Consider the following 20,069-nt stretch of genomic DNA (forward strand, 5'->3'; position numbering starts at 1 on the left):
ATTTTGGGGATTTTCCATCTACCTGTTACTGATGACTTAATTCCATTGTGGTCTGAGAGTACACATTGTATGATTTCTGTTCTTGTAAATTTTGAAGGTGTGTTTTATGGCCACGTTATGGTTAATGTGGTTTATCTTGCTGAATGTTTCATGTGAACTTGAGAAGAATGTGTAAGCATGCTGTTGTCGGGTGAAACAGTCTATAGATGTCATTTATAGCCAATTGATTGATACTGTCCTTGAGTTCAGCTGGGTCCTTACTGATTCTCTCCCTGCTGGAGTTCATTTCTCACAAAGGAATGTTATATCATGTATATAAGCATCCATAATCGAATACATTGTTGGTATTATTCTTTTGAACAAACTGTTATCCACTAGATCGATTAAGAAAAATATCATTTTAATTTTACCTTCACTTATCTTTTCTCCATGTTCTTCTTTATTTAGATCTGAGTTTTTGATCTATATCAATTTCCTTCTATCTTAAGAACTTTCTTTTAACATTTCTTGCAAGGCAGGTCTACTGGCAACAAATTCCCCCAATTTTTATCTGAGAAAGTCTTTATTTGTCTTTCACTTTTGAAGGATAATTTCACAGGTACATTATTCTAGGTTGGTGGGATTTTTTTTCTTTCGATACTTTAATAGTTCACTCCACTCTCTTCTTGCTTGCATGGTTCCTGAGAAGTCAGGCGTAACTCTTATCTCTGTTCTTCTATACTTAAGGATTTTTATCCTCTTCCTTCTTTCGAGATTTTTTTCTTTATTTTCGATTTGCCACAGTTTGAATATGATGGGCCTATGTGTAGTTTTCGGGCATTTATCCTGCTTGGTGTTCTCTGGGCTTCCTGGATTTGTGTTTGGTGTCTGACATTAATTCTCAGGCATTATTGCTTCAAATATGGTTTCTGTTTCTTTCTCTCTTTCTTCTCCTTCTAGTATCCCATTGCACATACTTGCACATTTTATAGCTGCCTCGAGTTCTTGGATATTCTGTTCTTTTTTTTTTTTCAGTCTTTTTCCTCTTTGTTTTTCATTTTTGGAAATTTCTATTATAATATCCTTAAATGTAGAGTTTCTTTCCATAGCCATGTCTAGTCTACTAATGTGCCCATCGCTGGCATACTGCATTCCTGTTACAGTAATTTTGATCTCTTGTATTTCTTTTTTGTTCTTTCTTAGAACTTTTATCCCTCTTTTTACATAATCCACCATTCTTGAATGTCGTCTGCTTTTTCCATCAAAGTTTTGACCATTTTAATCATACTGTTAAAAAAGTCTTGGTAATTCCAACATTCCTCCCATATCTGACTTTGGATCTGATGGTTTTTTTCTCACCCCCAACAAAAGGTCTCATGTATTTATTACCGAGCAGAAGCAATAGTGCAGAAACACTGACATAAAGAGAAGAGTCATGTTCCCAAACACATCCAGCCATTCAGACAGTAGAACTGTTTTCAAAGTGATGTGGTAAGGTACAAATAACCTTGACATAGCATAAATATGGGCGCCACCTCATGTGCAGCTCCTTATAGACCCAGCTTCGTTCTTCTCCAATGTCTGCTCTTGGAGTTGTACCTGATTTTGTTACCAGTTTTCACTTGAATCACTGGGGAATGGGATGATTCTGCTTTTATTTCTTGGCCAGGAATTGCTTGATCCTGAAAGTCTTGTGAAACGACATGGCAAGGACCAAACTCAACTGCATATGGGATGGCGGAGAAGAGAGTGGATCCGATGCTCGTTCAGTCTTTTCAAACTGTGTTTTTTTTTGCCTTTTAGTACACCTTGTTATTTTTTGTTGAAAGGTGGACATGGTGTGCGGAGTAAAAGGTGTTGCAGTAAACAAGCCTTTAGTAATGTTGGGTAAAGTGTGGGGGCAGGGTAACTTTCTATAGTCTTATGATTAGGTCTCAGTCTTTCGAGGCTGTTCCACTGGACTCTGAACTTCCCCAGTGCTCCTCAGTTCCCCTCCCCTTTTGCGGGGAGGGGACAGGATGGCTAGAGGGGGCTGGGGTTGGGTATTTCCCTTCCCCACAGTCAATTAGACTCCGATAAAACCCCAGCAGGTTGGGCCCTGGGTAAATAGCTTCTCCTAAGGGCAGACCTTGTTAAGAACAGAATTCTCTAGGTTTGTCAAAATGGTTACTTTCCCCCTCCGCCTGGGGGAAGAACAAGGGAATTTTTTTATCTGGTAGTCACTGTGAGCTCCTGGAGATAAAACACAAATTCTTGGAGAGCACTATGACTGGGTCCTCCTGCAGTTTTTAAGTCTCAGGCTGTCCCCTCTGAGTGTCCAGCAATTCGTCAGTTATAATTCAGGTTTCCCTAGCTTGACATTGGTTCCCACAGAGTGTTCAGTGAGGGGGTTTCAGATCTGGTAAATCGTGATTCTTCTCCACCTACCTGTCTGTCTCCTTAATTTCTTGGACAGCTGTTTGCCCTATGACTTCAGTGCTCTGATGACAGATCTAAGAAGAGTTGTTGATTTTTTGGTTTGTTCAGCTTTTGTTGGTAGGATGGAGTAGTGACTTCTAAGGTCCTTACATGCTGGACCAGAAACCGGAAGTCACCCACCACAATACTTTCAGAAATAATAGTAGATTATTAACATGTATACAGCCAAGGGAAAGATAATATTCACCATAATTTTATTTCTTATTCACAGTTTCATCCTTTTGCTTTGAAATTTCCTCCCTTCTGAGTCAGAGAAACATCTTTATGTGTAGATGGTGAAGCTGAGGGTTGAGAAAGCTAACAATTCACTTTTAAAAATAAGAAGATACATTATAAATACATTTTCTTGTATTTTAGAATGACCTGTTATAAAATTTTAAAGTAGTAAGTTTTCAAATTATTTATTTATTTATTTTTAATTGAAGTATAGTCAGTTACAATGTGTCAGTTTCTGGTGTACAGCATCATGTCCCAGTCATGCATATATCTATGCATGTGTTCATTTTCATATGCTTTTTCATTAAAGGTTATTACAAGATACTGAATATAGCTCCCTGTGCCATACAGAAGAGATCTGGTTTTTTTAATCTATTTTTATATATAGTGGTTTATATAAAATAGTTGATTCTATATAAAGTTTGAAATTTTAGGAAAGCTTTTAAATATTTAAAAATATTCTTGCAAATCAAGACAACAAAGCATGCTTACTTCTTAGGTTTTCACGTAGACTGGGGGCAAACTTCAGGATTTCAAAATAATAATTTATTGGACAATGAGGTGGAAAGAGATTACAGCGAGCATAACTGAAGGTATTAAGGGCTCAGTAAAAGTATGGAGAATAAACTTAGTTAACGCCTGAAAATGTATACATTTGTATCCTAAACCTACTTTATTGGAAAAATTCTAGAAAATACTCCTGAGCAAATGAGAGCAAAAGACAAATAATGTTTTAATATTATTATAAGAATAGTTTTGACCATGCAAACTTTCTAAAAGGGTCTTGTGTTCTCACACGGGTCCCCAGACCACATTCGGTGGACTGCTAGATTAGCACAAATTCCAGAGATAGACAAACAGAGGTCAAACACACCGCCTGGCTTGAGTATCAGTGAGGGTGGGATGTGGTTGACCAGCTGGAAACAATGACTGTTGTAGCGGCTCCTTTGAAGTGTTGAGAAATTGTAAGTTACAAGAGAAAAGACAGTTTAAGTTAGAAGAGATGTCACCAGCCCCAGAGTCCAACGTCTTCAGTTTAATTCATCACTTTTTAACTACAGTTTCCTCATCTTGATCTTCTTTGTCTGTACAATGAAAGCTTTAGACCAGATGCGTGGTCTCAAAAATATCTTGCCGTTCTCACCATTTCTAATTAATTAACATGCAGAACGCATGGTGATTTTCTCTCTCCCAGCCCTGCAGAGCTGTATCGGTTCACAAGAGGGCATGAAAATATGGCCTTAGCAATTTCTACAGACGCACAATTGTCCACACCAGGGGGTGGGGGGTGGTTCTTGGAACAGATAACTGCACTGCTGGCCTGCAGCATAAGTGCTTGGTTTGGGGACTTGATGAGATCAAACTCCAGTTTTAACCAAAAATATCTCCACTATTTGGCCTGCAGGGGGAAAAAAAGCATAAACAAAAACCTTGATTTGACTGAAATACCAACAGAGAGGGACACCATCTGTGACCTTGCTAAGGAATTTTGGAACCTACTGGCTAAGAGAGAAATTTGCAAGAGAGCTCAATTTACTGTTTTTAAGGTTTCCTAGGAAACATACCAAGAAAAAAAAAAGGAACAACAGTGCCTGCAACACTTCAGGTGGTCCCACCTAAGAGCCCAATGGGAAAAAAAATGGATAAATTATAGTCAACTGGAAAATATAATGGAAGGAAAGAGACATTGCAATTGTCTCCCCAAAAGATAAAATAGCTAGAAATAAACATAGAAATAAATGTGCAGTTTCTACAAAGAATTGACTTTTGGACACAAAAGAGAAACCAATGAAATGGAAAGTACATTATTCTTAGCTAGGAAGACTCAATATCAGAAAGATAGCACGTCTCCCTAAGTTGATCTATAAATTTAACATAATTCCAATAGAACTTTTTAAATGACTTTTCCAATTCGAGAAGCTGAGTCTCAGCTTTGTATAAAAAGACAGAGAAAGACAAATACTGTTATGATTTCATGTATGTGTGAAATCAAAAAACCGAAAATGAACAAACAAAACAAAGAGTCATAGATATGGAGAACAAACAGATGGTGGCCAGAAGGGAAGGGGAGGGGAGGGGGAGGGAGATGAAGAGGTACAAACTTCAGTCACAGAATAAAAGAGTCAAGAACAGGAAATGTACAGTGTGGAGAGTGTGGTTAATAACTGTGACACCTCTGAATGGTGACAGATGGTAACCAGGCTTGTGATCGTTTTGAAATGTATCGAAATACCAGGTCACTATATGGTACATCAGGAAAAAACACAGCGTTGTAGGTCAATTATACTTCCAAAACCAAATTGTCTTAAGCAAGAAATGAAAGTATCAGAAGTTGCCTCCATCACGGCTGAATGGCTTTGTACATCATGGCTTTGTACGATGTCCCAAAGCAGAGGCGAGGTGCTCAGTCAACCACAGGTCCTCACTTAACAGACTTTTCTGTCCTGGTGACAGAACTCCAGGGAGTTTTAGTAGGCTGCCTGACAGTGCTATTTTTAGTCACTTGGCTTGCCAAAACCCAAAACAACCCCTTCATGCTGGCCAGGCCACTCTAGGAGTAACTTTACCAGGAGCTAAACAGTTGGAATTAGACCACACCTCCTTGTCTAGTTTTTTTTGACAGAGAGAGTAGGTTCAGCTCTGCTCCTCACTAAAACGTCTTAGTCTTGAGTTTTGGAGAGAAAAATGGACTGGGGAGGTTTCTGTTGCATCAACAGCTGATGCTGCATTTCAAGCCTGTCATCAGGAGTGGCTTGCTCAGGGCGTCCTGTCCACACTGGTGCATCAGCAGTGCCTGGAGGTGATGCAGGATAATGGGGAGCGAGAAGATGGTCATGTCTCGGGTCACAGGCAAGTCCCTGGGACGTGCCCCATCAGGTGAGGGTCTTTGGCTTCAGGCAGGAAAGACCTTTTATGGTCAGCCTGGGAACTGTCATGGCGCCTGTGGGAGTGCCATTGACAGCTCTTGTATTACAATGAATGTATATTGAAACTTGAGGTCTTCTGCCATCTTGGAGCTCATTGCTGTGTCATTATTGTGTCATTGCTGTGTCATTGCTATGCCCCTTCCCCTTTCCTCCTGTCTCAGAAGGAGAGTCTCAGGGGGGCCCAGGAGTTGGGTTTCCTCCTTGTTTAGGGTCCTCCCCACTGCAATCACCAGACTCTGACCCAGAGGGCTTAACCCTCAGCACTAGAGGTGGGAGCAAAGTACGCAATTTAGTTGGTGCAGTTTGGCATGGTTATTGGACTGGATTTCAGTATTTCAAATATTTGGCTTGGTTTTGTTTGTTTGTTTGTTTCCAGCTTAAGCCACCTTGGTCTGGAATTTGTCACTTTGCTGGTACATTTACTCAAGATTTGAGTCTGATTAAGCCTTAGCTTCAGGGGCCTGAGGGCTGAGGTCCAAGGGCGTCCTTCGCTGACTTTCATCGGGTAGATGACCAGCTTCCCTGCCTGGGGCAGGAGGAAGGGACTCCTCAGTACCCCAACTCCCCTTTTTCTTCCTGTGGGTCTTTTACTTATAAACCAGCTCTCTGTACCAACTTCTACCCTGCTAAAGCCCTTTGTATTGGAAAGCCTACTGTTTCTCCTCAAAATTCTCTGCGGGCTTAGCCCTCTGCCCCTTCTCCATCCCACACTCTCCAACCCCCCCACCTCACTGCCTCACTGGATGTTCAAATCACCTTTGGTTTTATGATTCTTGGTGAGCAGGTGAGAGAATATTCCAGAAGCTGTCACAGTGGAGCCAGGTGTCAGTGGAACACACCTGTGGCAGGGGTCTGGCACCTCTCCCTCTGTGGTCACAGACGAAGGTGTCTGTGGCAGAGTCCGATTTCCACTGGTATGAGCTGGTGTGAACTAATGTGAACTGGTGTAGACACTTGACTGGCACTGACTCTGAGGTTAGGTGGTTTGAATTTTCTAACCACATGGAAAATGAGAGACCAGGGAAGTAATAAGAGTGAGATCAGACTGGGAGAGGGTACTTGCAGTATATAAACCAAATATATCCAAAGGATACAGGGAAAGAAAAAAAAAAAAGAACTCCAATTGGGAAAAAAAGGGAGAATCAAACCAAAACAAGAGCAACAACAAAAACCAGCAATTCAAGAAGAGGAAGCCCAATATATCTGGAGGGAACTCTAATTCAGAAAGATACCCGCACCCCAGTGTTCGTGGCAGCACTATATACAATAGCCAGGACATGGAAGCAACCTAAGTGTCCATCAACAGATAATTGGATAAAGAAGTTGTGGTATATTTACACAATGGAATACTACTCAGCCATAAAAAAGAACAAAATCATGCCATTTGCAGCAACATGGATGGACCTGGAGATCATCATTCTAAGTCAGAAAGAGAAATCGAGAAGAATACCATATGATATCACTCGTGTGGAATCTAAAAAAGGCACCAATGAACTTATTTACAAAACAAAAACAGACTCACAGATATAGAAAACAAACTTATGGTTGAGGGGAGAGGAGGGTGGGAAGGTATAAATTGGGAGTTTGGGATTTGCAGATACTAAATACTGTATATAAAATAGATAAACAACAAGATGCTACTGTCCAGCACAGAGAACTCTATTCAATATCTTGTAGTAACTGTTAATGAAAAAGAATATGAAAAGGAATATATGTATGTACATGTATGACTGAAACATGACGGTATACACCAGAAATTGACATAGTGCTGTAAAACTGACTACTTCAATAAAAAAAATTGCAAAAAAAAAAAAAAAAAGAAATAATCTCATTGATGCTTCTCAGGAAGAAATGAGGACGTTCTGAATTGCAGACAGTTTCAATGGCTAGAACAATTGGATGGAGGAAACTTACGGAGGATGAGAATGTTTCTCTTTTCCTGGTCCCCAAACGGCCCCTTAGGAGATCATGGCAGGTGGAAACTGCTGCCTTTCCCCCAGTCACTTTAGACATCCTGGGTTTCTATGCAGGCCTGAATTTGGCACTAATATTTTCCGTAATGAATGCTTTTTATGTCTCCTGTATTTTTATTTGATCCTAGCCACCCTACAAATTGAACCTTATTATCTGTACTTTATAGCCAACTAAATGGAGACACAGTGGGGTTCAGTGTTACATCCAGGTTCACACGGCTGATAAGAGGTAGATCCAGAATTTTCCATCACTATTGTTTCCCATATCCTTCCACTTTCCACTGGAGCAGGGAAAGTAGGTTCATGTGTAGGACGTCATCTTCTCTTTCCCACCCCCACCCCTTCCCACCCCCAAAGTGTGCAGTGGTGTGGTGCAGTAGAAAATGTCCTGACTTAGGAACCAGAAAATGTGGACTTGTTTTTTGCCTCCGTCACCTTTGGTGATGTTACCTCGGGTCCATCACTGGTCTTTCCTGACCCTCACTCTCCTCATCTGTAGAGCAAAGTATAATAAAATCAGCTGTGTCTCAACTACAGGATGCAGGAGAATCTCACAAGAACGTGGATGTTAAAAGGCTCTGCAGATAATCGTAGCAAACGGCTCACGCCCGTGCAGTCCTTTGTCCTCTGCAAAGAGCAATAACACTGTGAAACTATCCCTGTGGCTACGAGCGTTTCAGTGGAACGCAGCCTGTACTTTGCAGAAACAGAACCAAAACCCAGGTTTTATGACTCCAAGTTCCATTATGTTCCCAGACTATAATGCTGCCACCTTATTTGCAAGAAGATTCTTTAATTATTGAGAGATTAAGAAGAGGATTTCTTCCTAGAGATGATCGTATTGACTGAAGTAAGACAGAGAAAGGCAAATATCATATGATATCAGTTATAGGTGGAATCTAAAAAAAATGATAGATTCTATTTACAAACTAGAAACGGAGTCACAGACATAAGCAAACTATGGCTACCAAAGGGGGAAGGGTGGGGAGAGGTAAATTAGGGGTTGGAGATTAACAGACATATTACTATATATAAAATAGATAAACAACAAGGACTTACTGTATAGTACAGGGAACTATTTCAATTTCTTATAATAACATACAGTGGAAAAGAATCTGAAAAGAAAGAAATACATGTGTGTATATGTATAACTGAATCACTTTGCTATACACCTGAGACTAACATCATAAATCAACTACACTGCAATAAAAAATTTTTAAAAAACAATAAGAATATATTAAAAAATTAAAAAATAAAATGTATCATGGTGCAAAAGAAAAGTTCTTCATAGAGCTTAGTCCTTTTAAATTCTATTCTTTCTATTCATAATTTTATTTACATACTACTTTGGGGGGGCTCACCTATTGCATTAAGTAGATAATAAGTTTAAAATGTCAATTATTTACTATTAATGTATTACTGTAATGTAGTAGATCATAGCAAAATGGCCAAAAGCGTGAAGTGATTCTTTAAAGGTGCTTAACTTAAGAGCAGTAAGGAAATTGGACCTGACAGAGCAAAGCACGTGTCACCATCCCTGGCCCAGCTGCGGACCATTTCCAGTAGCTGGATGATATTTTCAATAATATAAACAGCTGGCTTGCATCCTGAGTATCTACTTTTTAAAAAAACATTCCAGCAAGTAACATGGGGTTTACACGGGTCTTTGGCTTTTGGATCCATCCCTGCCAGAGGAGCACAAATCTTCCAGCCTTGTCTCTGTGCAGTCCAGTTGGAGAAGACCACACAGATGTTGTCCCCAGGGGGCCCGTTTGTCACTCTGGGGGCCAGGTCTCCAAGCCGCCTTCTTGTGGATTAATGAGAAAACAAGCCAGCAAGACTAGGACACGGAACAAAAGGAAAAGATGGCAGACTCGGGCTGAGAAAAAGCAGGGAGAGAGGCAGAGGGAGAAAGCTAAGTCAGGAAACTGGATGCAAATAAGAAAGAGGACCCTGGGCAGTCGCAGCACGGGCATCGCCCTGAGACGGCAGATGTAAGGGAAAGGGGGAAGGAGGCTAATTAACATTCGGGTTGCAGAAGCCAAAATGAGCAGCTTGTAAGAGGAGAGCTGATTAAGTCTCTGCACGTACCCAGGAGAAGCTAACCAGCCCTTCTTGACCGTCTACTTGGTTGGACTAGCGAGTGGCTCCCTGTCGGATCACATGACTCTGTGGGTTTCATCACTCCAACTTCCCCACATGCCCCAGGGCTTGGATGCTTCGCCCACCAGTTGAGGCCGCCGGGACATTGCTGGACCACTTGGCTCATTTCACAAGAGGAACCAGGTTCAGCTTATGTAAAACACCTCTGCATAAAACAAATCCCACATCCATTCAATTAAAAGTCAGGATTTATGTATAGCACAGAATTTATGTATTATATTCAATATCTTTTAGTAGCTTATGGTGAAAAAGAATATGAAAATGAATATATGTATGTTCATGTATGACTGAAGCATTGTGCTGTGCACCAGGAATTGACACATTGTAAACTGACTATACTTCAAAAAGAATATATATCAAAATTTTTTTAATAAAATAAAAATCAGAATTTAGTTGGGAAATGGCGTCGGTTACAGGGGTACGACCTCATTGTAGAAACTATAAAAAATATAAAACATATTTTAAAAGCTCATCCATAGTCTCATAAATTCAGAGTAGTTACATTCTCTAAAGAGTAATTTATGTATAACTAGTCTCTCAATTTTCATAATAATCAGATAAAAAGTAACTGTCTGAAACCACCAAAGGCTGCCAAGTCCTCACCTTCCAAACAGGATCAAAGGATCAAGACTCTATTCTTAAATCTCTGCATACTGTTTTTTTTAAGTAACACCTTTAATTTAGACTTCGGAATTCTAAGCAATATTTTGTACGATAAACAAATCGTGAACAAGCTTCTGCACGGGAAATGACAAACCTATGAATGTTAAATATATGCTCAGTTCCAGATTCACTCTTTTTTTTTAATTTTAATTTTTATTAAAGTATAGTCAGTTTACAATGTTGTGTCAATTTCTGGTGGACAGCATCATGTTACAGTCATACAGGTACATACATATATTCCTTTTCATATTCATTTTCATTATAGGTTACTACAAGACACTGAACAGAGTTTCCTGTGCTCTACAGAAGAAACTTGTTGTTTATCTATTTTATACATCGTAGTTAGTATCTGCAAATCTTGAACTCCCAGTTTGTCCCTTCCCACCCCCCTTCTCCCACTAGTAACCATCAGTTTGTATTCTACGTCTGTGAGTCTGTTTCTGTTTTGTACATAAGTTCATTGGTGTCATTTTTTTTTAGATTCCAATTATAAGTGATATCATATGGTATTTTTCTTTCTCTTTCTGGGTTACTTCAATCTCCAGGTCCATCCATGTTGCTGCAAATGGCATGATTTTATTCTTCTTTATGGCTGAGTAGTATTTCATTGTATAAATATACCATATCTTCTTTATCCAGTCATCTGTTGATGGACATCTGGGTTGTTTCCATGTCTTTGCTATTGTAAACAGTGCGGCTATGAACATTGGGGTGCGTAGATTCACTTCTGATCTTCATTAAATGTACCCTGCCGTTCTTACATAGTAGTAGCTTATACCTGGGTACTCTTTGTATTCTGCTTGTCTCTCTGTATGTCGTTTTACGTATACATGCCCTTGAATTCGTTTATCTAAGCTGTCATTCCCCATCGCCCCTTTTATAACTTCACACTCCATCAGTTTTGTTCTGGCCATGTCACTGGCCTGCTTAGAATCTTCTCTTGGTTCTCCATTGTCTTTAGAATCAAACTCACAGATCACCTCCCAAACTGGCTCCTCCCCCTTTGCCCCTCCCCCTGCCCTGGATGTGGAGTACGAATGCAGACATGATGAGCACTGCTGAATGTTCTCCAGGACGGATGCCCTGATTCAATACTCCCATGCCAGAGCTGATAGACCCACAGCCCCTGCCCACACTTGGCACTGATTTTGCTGGTCTCACTGGTATAAAATGTTTACAGATGAGTGATGCTTGATGCTTTTGATTTTCTCCCCTGGTAATTGCTGGCTCACAAAGTTTATCATCTTCTCCTGGCGTATCCATCGTTTTCTTCCCGATTTGCAGGAGAGCCTTGGCAGTTTTAGATATTGCAAAAATCTCTCGGACCTGTCAAGACTTCATCCGCAGTGTCCTTCGTTCCCAACTTTGATGAAAGTAAATTAACAGGTCTTTTGCTGGAATGTGTTTATGATTTTTTTCTTAATTGAAGTATAGTCAGTTTTAGTGAGTTTTAACACTCATTCTTTAAGATCATTCTACTATAATCTCCTCTGTGAAATCAATCATCACCTTTTCTAGGATCTTGAAGGAGTTTGTTCATACTTCTTTACTGTATCCTCTTTAAAGAATTTCTGTCAATGACCTGTCTTGTTTTCTTAAGTCTGACCTCCTCAAGGTAAGGACTAAACATTATTCGCCTCTGAATCCCCAGTGCTTTCTGACTCATGGGAGTTCTGTGTTGGTGGAATGAATAAATGACCCACATTTGTGGCTGTGTCATTTTCTATATGGAATTCCAGTAAGTCATTTCCTCTCACCACTTCAATGCCTTTGGCAGAGGACCTTCCACCCCCATGGTCTCTTTTGCCCACATTTATTTGGAATTGGAGCTCAGGCAGAATGAATCTTTTATCATCGGATGTTGGCCCCAAGAGTTCCTGAAGCAGGGCAGCCTTTCAGGGGTATGTGTATGGGTCCTCAAGGAAGGGAGGTGGTCTACAGAGAGGAGAGCAAGGATCCATGGTACAGGGGAGGGAGATTGGGTTTGCCTTGGTTCTTGCCAGGTTTTCTGCTTCTGATCCCTCATGAAGCTTCGCTCATTGGGCATCTCTATATTCCTTTATCTAGACAAAGCTCCAGTAATTCTCCCCAAAAGATCTATTCATGTGTTTTACACATAGTAACAGAATAATTGAAGTTTTACATTTTTCACTCCTGATAATAGCAGCTTGTTCAACATTATGGCCGAAGCATTTTTATCATTTTAATAGCCACGCAAGAGTAAACTCACAATCAATTTGTCTTCCAATTTTAATGGAGGCACTGGGGATTGCACCCAAGGTCTCATGCACTCTGCCACTGAGCCATCCCCTCCCCTCCACCAATTTCTTTTTAACTGTCTACACTTTTATTCTTTAAGTGGGCCCCACCATGCTTCCCGCGTGAGGCCTCATGGCAACTGGATTCATCTCTTTGAATTAACAACATTGATTACATACATTGCCATGTAAACTCTGTTACTGTCTAAGGGGGCTCTGATTCACTTTCTATTTATAGCTCTTGGCATCCAGAATTTTTCACTTGGAAGTGGAAAACTCAGATAGCAATTTGGTGTGTGGGTATAAGGACCCAACAAAAAGGTAGGACTCAAGGTCACTCTTTTATTTGTACATTAATTCTATTTTCTGTGTTTTTAAAACGTAATAAAACCTCACTAAATCAGTCCTCTCTGATTTCGCCTTTGTGGTAGTTCATTACAGTAACTGGATTGAGTGAGTTTTTTATTTTAAACAATTTGATTCTATAATAAAACAGAGATAGAGGGATAAATTAGGAGTTTGGGATTCATAGATACACACTATTATACATAAAATAGATAAACACCAAGGACCTACTGTAGAGCACAGGGAACTATATTCAATTTCTTATAATAACATATAACGGAAAAGAATCTGAAAAATATATATATGTATGTATGTGTATAATTGAATCGCTTTGCTGGATACCTGAAACTAACATTATAAATCAACCACACACTTCAATAAAAAAATAAAGTTTAAATTAAAAATAAATAAATAAATAAAACACAGATGCCAAAACCCACGCAAAATAAACATATGGCATAATTAGTAATGGTAAGGCAGATATACCCTCGTTATTAGCACTCAGGCCAAGAAATAGAACTTTGCCCCTCACCCCCCATGCCTTTCACAATCACAACTGCCTTCAAGTTCAGTTTTAAGTATGTAGATGACGAAAGGTTTAGGTAAGCGATCACGCAAGTAATTTTGCCAAGAGAATATTTACATATATCAGATTAATTTCTAGCACTTAAAATAATCTAAACACCCTGCCTGCAGTGAAAAATTTGTCATACTATTAGAATGATCACGACTCTGTATAGTTTACTGTGCTCTCTCACTGTCTAGATAGACAGACATGTATATAATTTTAATATGTTTTCCTAGCTAGATGGGCAGATATGTACTTTGTTTTAATATCTTATCCTCATTACATCACTTTAAGATGTTCATTTAACAGATGAGGAAGCCAGAGATCAAAGATAAGGAAATTTGCTCAAGGAATAAAGCTAAAATTGAAACCAAGCAGCTTTAACACCCCTTTCCAGTATATCCTGCTAAGATCATTCTAAGTGGTTCATATGTGCTCATTCAATCAGGTTTTCCATCATCTACGCATGTAGTTCTGTTACTGTGTGTTATTGGAAGCAGGAAATGTCTTATTTTTTAAATTCTGTCATACAAATATTTCACTCCTGAGAATGGTCCTTTTTCTCCATTCCCCCTCGCAATGCTTTGCTTTATTTTTAGTATAAAATATACAGGCTGGCTCAAAGCAAGCGTAGGAGAGCAGCTCTTAACGGAATCCGTGTTTGGTCAGACACTACGCCGAGCAATTAACATCGAGAATCTCGTTTAACCCTGAAAATAGTTCTCTGAGCTGGGAGTTATGATTCCGGTCTTGTAGACGAGGGCACAGGCTGCTGCTTGTTCGAAAAAGAGCTGGGACGTAAACCAGGTCCTTCTGGGGCCGCAGCTCGCACTGCGGGTCCCTCAGTGCACGTCTGCGGGACGCACCTGCTGACTCTGTGCTTAATGGGTCGCTGATGATTCGTCTTCCTTTTTTTCTTCTTTTAACTCAGATGTTCTTGAGTAACTGAACTCAACCTGTTGCAGAAGGCAATAGTCAATGAAGCAAATAAGCAAATCCCACGTCCTGCAAGGCTTTGTCTCTTGACTATCTTTTGCTGAATTACAACGTGTCAGGATAAGAGCTTTGGAGGAAAAACGAGGCTTGATCCATTCATTCATCAGCAGAGAGCCCAGTTTCCAGACTTACACAAAAAGGACACACAGGAGAAGAGGTAGAAACCTTCGCCTCAGACTTATTAGTCACTGTGGATATTTTTTAAAATATCAGAGTGTTATGACGGAGTGGGCATGAAGGAAGAAATTTTTCAATATGTACTGAAGTTATTTTGAATCTAGTTTGGGCAGCAATTTATGTAAACCTGCCTATCACTGTGAAAGGGCTTGTCTCCTTTTGTTTTCAAAGTCATAACTTAAATGACAAACAAATATGTTAAGTGGCTTTTGTGAACCGGTTACAATCTTTGCCTGCCCAGACTTGTCTGGCACAAAGTGTACAAAACAGACGTGCGATTTATAGACTCCGGGATAATCAAATGAATACAAAGGGGAAAAAAAAAAAGAACCCTCTATATTTGAGTGCTTGAGAGTGATACTCCAAGAATATTGTAAGGAAAACTTGTCACTATTTGCTTGACTTTTCTTTGATCTCAAAGGGACTTGAACAAGGCTGATAATGTAGGCATGCTCATTTATTCCCCAGCAATACTGTCTGTGTTATTTTCTGTTGGAAGCAATGCTTGAATCTCCCAGCCATCCTGTTTCTACTGTGAGAATCATAGATGCACGGTGACAAGGATTTCAAGAGAAAACACAATTCTGGTGGTTAACCTTGGGCCTCTCTCCTAATTTCTCTGTGCCCGTATTTCCATCTGAATAAACATGGAGAATATCATCATTACCTGAAGGACGACACTAGAATACAGAAGGTTTTTAGATGTAGTCGAAGTGTGAGATGCCCAGCTGTGTGTTCATTTGTGGCAATTTTGTTTGATGACTTGATAAAGTTTTCATTAATTAGCTGCTTTTCCTGGGACTCAAGAGAAAGCCAGAGAACACATGCTCTAGTGGCCTGGAGGTGTTAGAAACTACATCTGTGTCTGATTTTGCTCTTTTGAACTCTTAAATATAGAAATTCGTAGGGTTGGGGGGATAGCTCAACTGGTAGAGCACATGCTTAGCATACACAAGGTCCTGGGTTCAATCTGCAGTACCTCCTTTAAAATAAATCAGTAAACCTAATTACCTCCCCCCACCAAAATTTTTTTAATTAAAAAAAATAAAAGAAAGTGATTACACGATAAAAGAATATTGAACAACATCACCAAGGGTCATTACTTTGCCCTCCAAGTGGCTCAAGTGGCAAATCATTTAGGATCTGAACACATCCTGGGGTAAAGACAGTCTTATTTCCATTTAACAGATGAACAAACTGAGGTCTGGTAAGGGCAATGAGCTATGTTCAAATTCAAACAGATACTGCACAGCTCCAAATTGGCTGGACTTCGGGTTTCAAATTCTGTGTCCTATTAATTAAACCATGACCTAGTTCGTTTTCTATCTGTATATGCTTTCAGAATTGTCCTGAAAGATACAGAAAAGAATTGCCCTTGATTGCATTAAATGTGACTTGATATGATCGAAATCAAGCTCATATTCTATTTTAACTTAGGAGAAAGATGAATTAGATCCTTCTGATTGGCCCGAAATCACAAGCTGTCAACAGAGTTCAAAAGGAAATAGATTGTTTGGACCATGAGGTGACTTCCCTCCATTCAGGATGGTTTCAAGCTAAATTTACCCTCAAACAGCTGGAAAAAGCCAATGTCAAACTTCAGTCAAAGCTCTTAGCTAGCAGAACAGTCTCTATATTTGTCATATATGTTGGTTAATACATTCAGCTCAAATTTCTCCACGATTATAATGAAGGACTGGTGTTCCTAAAAATTCTACAAGCCTTTTGAAGCATGCTTGACTGCTTGACTGGCCAGGGTCTTTTTTTTTTTTTTTTTTTTTTTTTTTTTTTTTTTTGTAATAAACAAAGAAAGTATATATTTTACAAGCATTAAGTTAGCACAGCCAAGATTTGTTATTAATTTGACTTCACCCCGGCAACAGACCACAAGCCATTAAGTAACCCCCTCAGTAGTAGCCAAAAACATCCAGAACCTTACGTAAAGTTAGAATGCAACCAAATACACACATTTTGAGTAAGTAACCACTTTTCCAATCACTTTTATTTATTTATAATTTGTAGATAATTGAAAATCTGTCCTTGGACCTGGTGTTTCTAAAGCCCAATTTCCAGTCCTCGGCAGAAAACATCACAGGTCTTGAAGATGAAAAGAAAACACTAAGTGATGATCAAAAGCCTCGAGGGAGAAAGGGAGCAACTCCTTTCCCAAACGGATTTGCTGAAAAAAGTCTTGACAGCTCAAAACAGGTGCCTAGTGTGTCTGCAATTAGCCAGGCCAGTGTTCTCTGCCATGCTCTGCACTGTTGACATATTTCCTCGATCTTAGTTGGTTTCCAATCAACAGTGTTCTACTGATTGATGTTTTGCTGATACACAAGACAGTAATGTCATTTAGATTTTGCCTAAGAATTATAAATTGTGAACAAGGACCTACCTTATAGCACAGAGAACGATATTTAACTTCTTGTAATAAAATAATGGAATAACATAATGAAAAGAATCTGAAAAAAGGAAGTATATGTATTACTGAATCACTTTGCTGTACACCTGAAACTAACAAGGTAAGTCAACTACACTTCAATAAAAATAAAAATTAAAAAAAAAACCAGAAAAACAAAAACGAAAAAAATTAACATTAATATAAAAAAATTATAAATTGCGGAAGATGGTGTACTTCAGTAAATTGAAAATGTGATGATGTGTGGTAATTTGCTAAATCTGAATGTAATGACAGAGAAATTGATTTGTGGAAACCATCACTGTACCATGACCACTCTTTCAAAAAATGGAATTGGCTCACTTGAGATGGTCTGAAACCAACTGGGGAATTTGTAGATTACCTGGAACCCCTTCTCAGTCCCAGGCCAGCTACCTTCCCTTTGGAATTCAAATAGATTTGTATTTGCTGGCCCTTATTATTAGGCATAAATGAGTTTAAGAAATTGCAAACCAATTAAAATACTGGTATAGCAAAACTAATTTGGAAAGGCAAACCTGTAACAACACACAAAAAAAGGTGAACATTTTTGGATTGCTTGCTTTTTTTTGTTTTGTTTTGTTTTCCATAACCATTTTCTTTGGTCTGATAAATTGTATTTACTTACCAATGTTTTGAGGAATAATTATATACATATTTTAAATTGTAACATCTTGAAAATATATAGTATACTGTGCTCTAGAATATTTGGGGGAAAATAAATCCATCCTCCTTTTTTTTCTTCTTGCTTTTTGGAGGATATTAATCTGAGACAGCTCATGTGGCAAGGAACTAAGAGGTCTCCTGCCACCAGCATGTGTGGAAGCCACCTTGGAAGCAACTCCCTCAGCCTCCAGCTGAAGGCAGCCCCACCTGATGGCTGGTATCCTCACTGTAACCTCATAAGAGGCTGTAGTGAATAAAGAAAAAAACCTGACAGCAAATTATACATTTGTCAGAAATGGCCTCCGTATATACCTGCCTTGGTCCTTCTCCCTGTTTGCCCCTGGAGACATTTCTTCCCATTTAATCATAACATTTCTTAATGTGGCAAAAGTTCAGGGCTGAGTCAATTCCATACTGTAGGAAAAAGTAGAGAATAAAGACGTGTAATGTGTCCAAGACAAGTTCAGACACACTGCCTGTTTTTCAGATTTCCCAATGATTGATAGGATACAAAAAAATAGGCTCTGGTTTACTAAGGAATTGCTTTACAAGTACTTTCTCTATCACTTAAAAAAAAATCTGCTATCACTTCTCTTTTTTCCAAGAACTTCCTTTAGTATTTCGTGTATGGCTGATGTGCTGTTGGTAAAGCTTTTCAATTATCATTTAACTGAAAGTAGCTCATTTATCTAAACATATTTGTAATAGCAACTTTAAAATCCCTGTGTGCTAATTCAACATCTGGGTCATCTTGGAGTCAGTTCATATTGACTGTTTTTTCTCTTGACTATGGATCACATTTTCCTGTTCTTCTTGTTCCTGAAATTTTTGATTGTATGTTGGTCATTGTGGATGACTTGCTGCAAAGATTCTAGATTCTGTTATCTTCCTCTGAAAAGTGTTGGTTTTTGTTCTCACAGGCAATTAATTTGGCAGGGCTCAAATTGTATCCCCGATGATGGGCAACAGCTGAAAAGTCTGCTGAGTTCTTTCAGCCTTCTAGCTATATGTTTTCTGCTGGGATCCTTAGAGTCTCTTGTGCAGATTTGTAATTCAGAGATCAGTCAGGGACTTGACAAAGTTTATATGGAGATTCTGAGGTTCCCCCTTCTGGGGTTCTCTGCTTACTGTGATGTTCCTCCTTACATTTCAGTCTCTCTAGAGACTCTGAACTCTGTCCTATTCCTCAAGCCAATTTCGCTTAAGTTCTAGCTACTCTCAATTGGTGGACTAAGAAGTGCCTTGACACAAACAAAAACGAAAACAAACAAACAAAAACCATGTAAACACAAATCTCAACCAGTGCAGCCCTCTTCTTTCAAGGGTCATCTTCTTTCTGGTTTGTCTGCTTGTGGTTCCCTTCAATAGTTGTTTTCATGTTTTGTTCTGAACTCACCATCTATAAAAGACTTAGTCTGACACAATTATTCTTCCATTATCAGAAGCAGAACCTTCAAACACTTTCTTAAAAAGTAAAAAATGAACGTCTATTCCTACAAATTGTTGTAAGTAAATTAATTAATTCAACAACTATCTACCACGCATTTACTCTGGGCTAGTTACTATGCTAATGCTGGGTGCTGGAAAGCATTTCAGATGTAAGAGTTATGTTAGCTTGTAGTCAGCGTGAATGGACCTCATTCTTTAAACCTCAAAATAAAATGTTATCCAGAGACCCTTGCAATCCCTTCCCCACAAAATGAATATAATAAACATACATTTACTTGTTACATCACAAATACTTTACATTTCTGTGGTGGATATTTTTTTTCAGATTTCTTAGGCCAGAGGCATTTGCAGTTGAGTTTAACAACATCAACATTGGTTGCAGTTAAAAAAAAAAAAACAAACCCAACTTTCCTCTGCTAATTTGAAATCTGTCAAAATATTTTTTTCATAAGAATCTCTGGGGTGGTGCCACCCTTTCATAACAGTGAGACCTCTGTCATTTCTTGATTTGCAAGAGAAGAAAAAAAAAAACTTTGGAACTAGAAATACCAAAAATAAAAAAAGAACAACACAGTTCTCCATCAGTACCAAATTTGGGGCTGAGAGGGTACCAAGAACCCTGACAGTCATCAGCCTCACCTTTGACTTCTCACCTTCCTACCTGTGTGTGGAATGTTCCTCATCTGCATAAACAGCTGTAGCTTTTTACTATGTCTAAATAAAATGAAGGTAGAGGATCAGGGTAGAATTCAGTGCTACCTGCCCCTCATTTGT

General features: G+C 39.1%; 1 pseudogene; it reads right to left on the reverse strand.

Annotated features, from left to right (window-relative positions):
* Positions 1-1,529: 1,529 nt before the first annotated feature.
* LOC135318844 (large ribosomal subunit protein eL39-like) lies at positions 1,530-1,684 on the reverse strand (annotated as a pseudogene).
* Between the last annotated feature and the right edge of the window lie 18,385 nt (positions 1,685-20,069).

Source organism: Camelus dromedarius, chromosome 22 (assembly GCF_036321535.1).
Source record: "Camelus dromedarius isolate mCamDro1 chromosome 22, mCamDro1.pat, whole genome shotgun sequence".
Taxonomy (NCBI): domain Eukaryota; kingdom Metazoa; phylum Chordata; class Mammalia; order Artiodactyla; family Camelidae; genus Camelus; species Camelus dromedarius.